This window comes from Trichechus manatus, unplaced genomic scaffold (assembly GCF_000243295.1).
Source record: "Trichechus manatus latirostris isolate Lorelei unplaced genomic scaffold, TriManLat1.0 scaffold00061, whole genome shotgun sequence".
Lineage (NCBI taxonomy): Eukaryota > Metazoa > Chordata > Mammalia > Sirenia > Trichechidae > Trichechus > Trichechus manatus.
Window position 1 is genome coordinate 5,030,459 of NW_004443997.1, and position 10,716 is coordinate 5,041,174.

Below are 10,716 nucleotides of genomic sequence, written 5' to 3' on the forward strand. Positions count from 1 at the left end.
GTTAAATTAGAGTTGAATATAGCACATACTGCATGAGGAACATAAATGTCCCGATAATTCCCCAGCACTACATCTGCAGTGCCTTCAACTAGTTCAGTTGTAGCAGCAACAGCCCTAAGGCAGGAAGGGGACCCTTTTGCTACAGGGTCAGGTTGCAGACTGTAATAGCCTACTGGCCTCTGATGTCCTCCATTTTCTGAGTCAAGGTGCCTAAAGCGTTCCCAGAGATTTCATGTACAAATAAAGAAAATCTAAGTGATAACTAGGAAAGCCCAGTATAGGCATGTTTGCCGGGGCTTCTTTTAATTTAGCCACAGCATTTTGATCCTCTGGTGTAATCTGAAGAATCTGGCTCAGAGGCTTTCAAACATTTATATAAGGATTGGACCAATAAAGAAAAGTTTGGAATCCAAGTTCTACAATAGCCACATAGCCCTAAAAGCTCACGTAGTTGTTTCTTAGTTTTAGGAATAGGAAAAGCAGGCATGGTTTCTTTTCATTTAGTGTCAATATAAACGCCTTCTGCAGAAATAACATGCCCTAAATATTTAATGGAGGGTTTGGACAATTGTAGTTTTTTCTCTAGAAACTTTATGTCCACCAGCTGCTAAATGTCGCAATAAGATTATACTATCCTCACTGCAAGCCTGGTGGGAGGTGGAACACACTACTAAATCATCTACATACCATAGTAATTTGGATTCATTTTTAAATCCCAAGAGCTGAAAATCAGCATGAAGCATTTGAGAAAAGTGAGAGATTTAGTAAATCTTTTAGGCATTACTGTCCAATTAAAACCAACCCTGGTGGTGTAGTGGTTAAGAGCTATGGCTGCTAACCAAAAGGTCAGCAGTTCAAATCCACTCTATGGGGCAGTTCTACTCTGTCCTATAGGGTTGCTATGAGTCAGACTTGACTTGACAGCAACGGGTTTGGTTTTTTGGCTTTTGGTCCAATTAAATTGTTGGTTTTCCCAGGTGAAAGCAAACAAATATTGGCTTTCAGGGTTGACAGGTATACTGAAAAAGGTGCTACAAAGATCAATTACAGTAAAATGTGTAGCATCCAGAAGAATACTGGAGAGGAGTTAAGTGAGGATTTGGGACTACTGGAAATTTAGGAATAACAATGCAGTTGATAGTCTGCAAATCCTGAACAAACCTCTAGCCTCTTGTTATTTGGTTTCTTAACAGGTAACATAGGAGTGTTGCAAGGGCTGGTACAAGGAATAATTAAACCTTTAGAAAGAAAATCTTGGAATTGTAGGAGTTAGCCATTCTTATGCTTCCATCTTTAGGGGATACTGGGGAATCTTTGGCAAAGGTTTGGAAGTGTCTATTTGAATTTTAATGGGTTCTGCTAGCAAGACATGTCCCATATCAGTAGAAGTGACAGCCCATAGGGTTTCATGGAAGAAAGAAGGTAAGGAGGAAATGTGCCAGGGTGTGCTGATTTATCTCTATAAGTAACTAATGCTTTTAAGTGGCAAATAACTTCTTATCTTTGAGATTGTCCTAATTCAGATTCTTCATTTAAACACTTGGAAACCTCTGGTAAATTGAATAATATTCTCCTTGTTCACTGAAATGCAAATGACAATTCCATTTGGACCTTAAATCTCATCCTAATAAATTAACAGGTGTATCAGGAGTAAATAAAAAGGGATTTAAATCCTTAATAGGGCCAAGGGATATCAGAAGAGGCTCTGACTAAATTAAAATCCGTTCTTGATTTGTAACCCCCACAACTTTTGTGTTTCAGTACTCCAGGGCAGGGACTTTTGTAAACCAGTGGGATTGATACCACACAGTGTGGTTCCAGTATCAGTGAAAAACTTGAAAGGTTCTCCATTAAAATACACGATAGTTTTCCCCTTTTGAATATAATGCCACCAAAGGAAAGGCCCCTGTTGTATCCCCAGAGACCCTTCATTTCATATCTGGTTGAAGGGTGTCTTGCTTAAGCTGTTTCTTTTGATTTTTTTTTTTTTTTAACTTATAGCAGCCTTTTTTCCAATGCCTGGGTTTCTTGCAATAATTGCAAGTACCAGGTTTAATGCCTCCAAAGAGCTTGGATTCATTTTGTTGGTTAAGAGACTGTAATTGTTGTAATTGTAAGATCATCGATTTATTTGCCTTAGAGGTTTGTTTAGTCTCCAGGGTCTGAGAAACCTCAAGAGCCAAATTAGCCAGCTCAGTAGTAAGAGCTACTTTACAATCTAGTCAATGTCTTTTCACTAAGGCTGAAATATCAAGCTTGAGGTCAGATATAAACACAGTATTGAAAACTGTAGTAGCATCTGGGTCTGAAGGATCAAGGCCACAGTATTCTGAAAAAATTTGAAATAATCTGGATTAGTAATCATAAATACTCTCATCTTTGCTCTGTGTACAAGAAAGGATTTTAGTCCAATCTATTATTGAGGAAAAAGCCTTACGGATGGCATCAAGCAATCTTTTACCTACTGCTCGAGAATCTTCAAGCAGTGTGGCAGCTGTTTCACCCATATCTGAAGCTAATTTCAGGATTTTTTCCATTCAACATGTTCTAGCCATTGTTTGGCCTCTCCAGGTCCTGTTATCATATGGACTAACTGATATAGGTCTGGAACCCCAGGTTGGTAAGCGTCAATAAGAATTTTAAATTCCCTGGAAAATTTGTAAGGATTCTCTCATAGTTTTGGGAAATCGTTAGCAATTTTATGCAATTATGAGCACATGCAAGGGGTAAAACTAATGTGGGAAGGGTTCTCAGCATCCTCACTGCAACAGATTTTAAAAGGCATTTCAGGAATGAGCTTTATCTTTTTAGTAGTTTCTTTAGGAAAAAAGGGAAGTTCAGACAAAGTATTGTCAGAAGAAAGTACAGAAGGATAGAGAGGAGCAGGTACTGGAGGGGCAGAGGGAACAGCTGCAGGGTTCTGACATTTTAGCTCCTTATTTTGTTCAGTTAATTTAGAAATGGTATCTGGCAGGAAAGCAATTTGACTTTGTGTCTTTTATAAGTTTCAAAATACCAATTAAAATAAGCATCCTATTAAGTTCACTTAATTCAAGAACCTTTCTTTTCTAATTTACTGTGCAGAAAACTTAGATAATTCTAAAGAACCCCAAAGTGGCCACATATTTTCAGGATGTCCATGGTGAGATTATGCCAAGCAAATAGTTCAAGCAGCTAGTAGAGCACAAGCTTGTCTACATACCGAGCAGGAGTCCCAGAAGGGAGTTCTGCAATGCTCCTAGATATGGCATTTCTCATTTTCAAACAAGGTTCAAGTTTGTTTAAAGTTTAGGATTCTCAGACTCGACAAAAACCTTATCGCCACAGGCTTTGTGACTTACAAGAGCCCAAGATTCCACAAACTCAAAAACTTCTAGGACAGCAATTTACTCAGAACAGAACCCCACACTACTGCCACTAGTTGAAGCAAACTCTTGCAAGAGAAAGTCAAAGGGAAAAACAAAGCCAAATTCTTCAATAAACCTTGAAGAGCTCTATGCAAGGAGGCGGAGCTCAGTTGAAGAGGTTTTGTTTTTTTTTTTTTTTAACTTGTCGGTGTCTCCCAGGCGTCTGTGAAGACAGATAAGCTCAAAGGGCTCATGCTGGTACCAAAAGCTCTGAGTTCTTGATGCCTTGAAGGCAACCACATGCAGCGCACCTTCGAATCCCACTTATGATACCAGGAAATGTCAAAGAGCTCAGCCAAGTCTCTGTTAAAATTAAAGCAAAGAGTTTATTGAAGGAATAAAGCAATTTGAATCAGGTAGTGCTTTAGCGAGGATTCACCAAGGTGCTCTGGCATTCTGAGGGGGAAGTGAGCTTTTATACAGGAAAGCGGAGGAAAGAGTACATGACTACAGTCATGGGCATTTTGGGATTACACAAGGGTACAAGGCTATAGTAAACTGAAATCTTACAAGGTTAGCTGATTTTTTTTCTAACATAGACTTCTTGGAGCCAATTTAGTAAACTATGTGTACATTTTTCCTGGGCCCTGCAGTACAGGCATTCTTGTGAGAGCATGTTGACAAACATTTACTGATACATATTTCTTTACAAACCATATTTTTTCCCCTCTATTGTCTTCTGAGGGTGGTTAATGTTCACATGAAGTTGCAGCCTGAAGTAGATCTTCTTTTTAAACAAGACAGAGTTCAGCCTGCACCCTGGGCAGAAGCCTCTCTTATACCAAACACCTGGGTGTTTGGGATTCTTACACACAACGCATTTGTAAATAGTCCATGTATGTATAATTTTAATGGCTAATTTATGATTTAAATATGTTTGCAATGTCACTAAATTTTTTTATTAAACTCTCTTCCAATTATGCAGTTTGAGGATGCCATCTGTTTTCTGAAGAGCACATTAATCGATCATGCAATTGAGCCAATATTCACTAAGAACCTCTTTTGTGCCCAGTTTGGGGTGGATAAGAATCAGATTGACAAATATAACACCCTCTTTCTGCTGAGCCCACACTATGTTCTGTGCACTGTGCTAACTTATCTTAATGTGCATTGAGTAATTTAATTACCATAAGCACCCTGAACGTGGGCTTCTATTATTATTCCACTCTAACGAAAGGGAGGTTCAAAGTGTGAAGTCAAGTTTCCTCAGCTAGGAGATGAAAGAGGCTGCCTGATTACACATACCTGTTCTCTTACTTTTTGTCTTTTTTATTGTTCTTTAGATGAAGGTTTACAGACAAAATTAGTTTCTCATTAAACAATTAATACACATATTGTTTTGTGATATTAGTTGCCAACCCCATGACATGTCAACACTCTTCCCTTCTCGACCTTGGGTTCCCCATTACCAGGTTTTCTGTCCCCTCCTGCCTTCTCGTCCTTGCCCCTGGGTTGGTGTGCCCATTTAGTCTCGTTTTGTCTTATGGGCCTGTCTAATCTTTGGCTGAAGGGTAAACCTCAGGAGTGACTTCAGTACTGAGTTAAAGGGTATCCGGGGGCCATACTCTCAGGGTTTCTCCAGTCTCTGTTAGACCAGTAAGTCTGGTTCTTTTTTTGTGAGTTAGAATTTTGTTCTACATTTATCTCCAGCTCTGTCTGGGACCCTCTACTGTGATCCCTGTCAGAGTAGCTGGTGGTGGGAGCCGGGCACCATCTAGTTGTGCTGGACTCAGTCTGGTGGAGGCTGTGGTAGTTGTGGTCTCCCTGTCCTCTTGTTGACTGCACCTGTCACCCTAGCATTGCAGTAAAGCAAGTCTTTGCAAATATAGCTTCATTTCATCTTCAACCCAGCTCTGCGCAATAGGTTCAGTTATTTACCCACTTTACAGTTAGAAAACTGAGTCTCGAGGAGTTGCACCCAATTCTACAGAGAAGCATAAGTAGAAAGCTGCTCTGAAATACAAATCCAGCTCTACTCAATTCCAAAACCTATTCTCTTTCTACCATACTTCACTGGCAATCAGATCTACTCTCTCACCAAGACTCAGTCCTGAGTAGGTCCCAATGGGCACTGTGGCTGGCTCTGACCACTGGCCTCTGGACAGAGGCCAGCCTCCTCCATCCTCTGCTTTGGCTCTCCTCTAATTGCTTGGCCCCTCTCCAGGACCCCAAAGCTCCCCACTCGCCTGTCAACCGCTTTCCAAGGCCGCTTGTCACCCATGTTTTACAGCCCTCTTGATGAAGAGCAAATCTGTATTGATTTCAGAACAGCTCAAGCTGTAAATTACTGGCCATGATTGGCTTGGTCACCCCAAGATGAGAATCTATTGAGTGCACCAGAGGTCTAAATCTAATTATCACCCCAGGATAACTGGCAGGGTGGCCCAATGCCTATGTGAAAATGTAGTATTAAAATGGCCAAGAGCTACTTGCAAATATACATACTGCATAGCTTATTGCAGGTCATGGTCATTGTCTGCTGAATCAAAGTCCAGTTGCTTCCTTTGGCCTTCGAATTAAGTGTGAGGACTGGCTCTGAGCCATTTCTATTAATAATATTAGTAATAAAAACGATGATAACACAGCAACAATAGCTAATATTTATCGTACACTTTGCATACATTACCTCATTTTAAAACTTCACAACAACGTGTCAGCTACTAACTCGGGGATCCTGGGCAAGTTACTTAATTGCTCTGTGCCTCTGGCTAGTCATCTGTAAGATGACAGGTAACAGTAACACCTACCTCATCCCATTTAGGTAAAGATTAAATGAAGAAACTTATGGAAATTGCTAAGATAAGTAGCTAGGTGTAGTCTTACCCCCATGTTACTGACGAAGAAACAGAAACTCATAAATGTTAACAAACTTGCCCAAGATCAGACAGCTAACAAGATCAGATTACATTATTTCTAAAATGTTGGTTGATTGGTAGCATTTAAAAGTAGAGCTAATTTCCCGCTTCTCTTGGAAATTTGAAAAACCTGGCAGCACTAGATGAAATGATGCTGACCAGCACCTTCCCTGGTACACAGGTTTGCGCTCTCATTACTGCAGTCCCCACCACTCCTGCTGCCCTGCACCTGGCCACCTCTCTCATTCACGATGTCTGTCTGTCCCCTGGATGAATTTGCATTTATGGGATAGATTAGCACATTTAATTCTCCTATCCAATCCTGAAAAAAAAAAACCAAAACTATTGCTGTCGAGAGGATTCCGACTCATAGTGACCCTATAGGACAGAGTAGAACTGCCCCCATAGGGTTTCCAAGGCTGTAAATCTTTACAGAAGCAGACTGCCATATCTCTCTCCCATGGAGCAGCTAGTGGGTTTGAACCACTGGCCTTTTGGTTAGCAGCTGAGCGCTTAACCACTGCAACACCAGGGTTCCTTGTCCTACCCTGAGGGATGTACTGTTACCGTCCTCAGTTTACAGATGAGAAAACAAAGGCTCAGAGAGACAGTGACTTGCCCAAGATCACACAACCAGCAAGTGACAGAACCAGGATTTGAAAGCAAGCCTACCTACCCCCAGAGCCAACCTTCTCTGGTCCTCCTACCGCAAAGGTTCCTTCCCAGACTCACAGGCTAAAAGAAAAACCACAAGCAGACAGGATAGAAAAATCAGTGCCAAGTTCTCATGCTGGAGAAGGAATGTAAGAAGAGAGGGTGCTCGAGTCTGCCTTGGGGTCTCACAGACATCTCCTGCAACTGCTTTTCTTAGGACAACGACTGTTTCCAATGGCTAATTGCTTTGTCAGTGCGACACCCTTATCAGGGAGAGCATAGAAGCTCACATTTGTCCCGGCTTTGTGACCGTCACAGAGCGGCCCCAGCATTGTTTGTTTTTCACTTTTTCATTCTTTAGATCTCGCAGAAGAGGCGGGAGGGCTGTGGCTGACAGAGACCCCACAGTGGGCAACAGCGCCAAGGTGCCACTGCCCTGTCAGTCACTGTGCTGAGACGTCCTCCCCCACCTCAAACGACTCAGTCTCCTTGGTTGTGGAAAGGCCCAGGGAGAGGAGATTTCATTTTCTCTCTCTCTTCTAGGGCTGAAAGCTTGGGCAGTAGCTTCCCAGGAACAAACTTTATTCTCAGGAAGATGGACCGCTCTGGGTTTTGAATGTTGTCATGAATATTTATGGCTTTTCTCCCTGCTTCTGCCTCACCCTGGCCATTAGACAAGGCTCCCACTCACTGCCTGTTAAGTTGCCTCATTATTGCGCTACTGGCTCGGCTGCTCTGTCCCGGGCCAAAGAGCCACTAGGTGGCGATGTTGTCTCTAGTTAATAATGACGATAATAAATCTACATTAACCGCTGTGGTTTATTGGGTCAGACACAGTGCTAAATGCTTTACAGAGATTAAGTCATTTAATTCTCAGAACAACCCCATGAAGGAGGCAATGAGGCGCAGAGAGGTGAAGTTGCTTACCCAAGGTCACACAGCTAGGAAATGTTAGAGACAAGATTCAAATCCATAAACCCTGGTCCAAAGTTTTCTGTAGAAAGATGCCAGTGTAAGGACATCAACTGCCCCTTCCGGGGAACAACTATCTTTTTGTTTTGTTTTGTTTTCCAGAAGTTATGTCCTTCCTACTCTTTGGGTGTTAAACATTGGTCTTTCTTTTATGAAATGATGGTGACAGTAGATATGTGATCTTTTCTTGCTCTTAATTAAAAAAAATATATATTGCTATCCTACTCCTCTCCCCTCTTCCCCAAGTGCTGGGCACCATGCTGGCATACACTAAGCACTCAATAAATGTTCCCTATCGGTATGCGTTGAGGAAGTTTACCTATGACTTGTATGGAATTGACTGTACTAGATCTGTGCTGTCCAGTAGCCACTGGCTACTGGTTAACGAGCACTTGACACGGGGCAAGTCTGAACTAAGATGTGCTATTAACATAAAATACACTTGGAAGATTTAGTTAAGAAAAAAGAGAAGGTAAAATATCTTTCTAATTTGTATATTGATTACATCTTGAAATAATAGCATTTTAAATATATTAGATAAAACAAAAATATATTATTAAAATTAATTTCACCTGTTTTTTTTTAAAATAGCTACAAATATCTAAAATTATAGCTGTGTTTTGCATTTGTGGGTCACTTTTGTCTATTACGGAACCCTAGTGGTGCAGTGGTTAACTGTTCAGCTGCTAACTGAAAGGTCAGCAGTTTGAACCCACTAGCCGCCCCATGGGAGAAAGACGTGGCAGTTTGCTTCTGTAAAGACTGCAGCCTTGGAAACCCTATGGGGCAGTTCTATGCTGTCATACAGGGTTGCTATGAGTCGGAATCGACTTGATGGCAATGAGTTTTTGGTTTTTTTGTGTATTGGACAGTGCTGTACTAGAGGTTTGGGGGCCCAAGGACAAGAATAGATAATGGAGATTGAGATGGACTCTCACCCTACTCTGGAACCACTCGAGCCTTCAGTACCCACATCCCACTGATGTCAATCTGTCCATTGCAGTCATGCCTGCCCACTCTGAACAAGAAGGTCCCTCTCTTGAGACATCAGGTCACTCCACTTTCACATACTGATTTCTTTCCAGAATGCTAGAAAGCAAAGGGAAATCAGAATAAATGACACCAGGGAGAACATAACATTGTCTCCAGTTAGTGGGAACAATGCTGTTCTATTGCTAAAAACAAATACGCCCTTACATACAGATAATCCCATGTATGCTCCAAATCCTGAAACAGTGTTATGACTCTGTCCACTTCAGAGAGGCGGAACTGGGGACCCCTAGAATTGGGGATGCCTCCCAGCCCTGGGCTTAGGACCTCAGTGGGAAAGGGCCAGACATTGTTTCTACCTCCTGGTCTCAGAAACCTGCACTTTAGTGCATCATCTGCTACATGTTGTTGTTGGTTGCGTTGAGCGGGCTCTGACTCGTGGCGACCATACGTACAGCAGAACAAAACAACGCCTGGTCCTGCACCATCTTTAGGCTCACTGCTATGTTTGAGTCCACTGTTGCAGCTATTGTGTCAATCCATCTCATTGAGGCTTTCCCTCGTTTTTGTTGGCCCTCTACTTTACCAAACCTGATGTCCTTTTCTAGATGTTCTTTTAAAAGCAAGAGTGAAGAGGCTTCAACTAACTTACTTCGGACACATCATCAGGAAAGACAAATCATATGCTACATACTAGCTGTGAATACAGACAGGGGACTTTACCTCTCTGGGCATCAGTCTCCTCATTTGTAAAATGGAGATAATTATAGCAACTCAGGTGGTGATGAGGACTGAATGAGGTAACGTGAGTAGCTTGCTTAGCACAGCATGTGATCTTTTGTGTTTGACTTCTTCCACTCTATGTTACGTTTATGAGATTCTGCACAATGTTGCATGCAGCTGTAGTTTTCTCATTCTCATTATTGTGTAGTATTCCACGGTGTGAATATACCACACTTTTTGTACCCATTCTACTGTTGATGGGCATTTAAGTAGTTTAAGTGTGGGGTTATACGAATCGTGCTGCTATTCATTCACATTCCACTGCATGTGTTTTGCTGAACATATGTGCACATCTGTGTTGGGACTATAGAAAAAGGAAATGCCCAAGTCCAAGGGTGTGAATGCATCCAGGGTTAGGAGATACTGACACATAGTTTTCCAGAGTGTTGTACCAACTTCTCCTGCCATCAGCAATGCCTCGAGTTCCAGCTCCTCTACATCCTCAGCAGCACTGAATATTGTCGTTTTCATTTTAGCCGTTCTGGTGAATGTGTGGTAGTATCACAACCTGCTGTCAAACTGCATTTCCCTGAAGACTAATGAGGTTGACCGTCTCTTCATTTGTTTATTAGTGACTTGGATGCCCTCTTTTGTGAAATGCCTTTCACATCTTTGGCCATTTTTCTCTCAGTTTTTCTAGATACAAGTCCTTTGTTGGATATGCATATTGCAGAAGGTCTTTTCCACTCTCTTAATAGTGTCTCTTAATGAACAGAAGATCTTCATTTTAATGTAGTCTAACACTTTCCTTCATTGTTAGCACCCTTGTGTCCTGGTTAAGCAATTTCTGCCTACCCCTAAGGCCATGGAAATATTCTCCTTAATTTTCTTCAGAAGGTTATTGTTCTACCTTGCATAACTAGCTCCATAATAATCTGGAACTGACTTTTGGATAAACTTGTGAGGTCAGGTTAAAGATTAGAATAAGGTATTTTTTTTTTTTTATTGTACTTCAGGTGAAGGCTTACAGAACATATAGTTTCTCATGAAACAGTAGTACACATGTTGTTTTATGACATTGGTTAACAACCCCACAACATATTAACCCTCTAAAT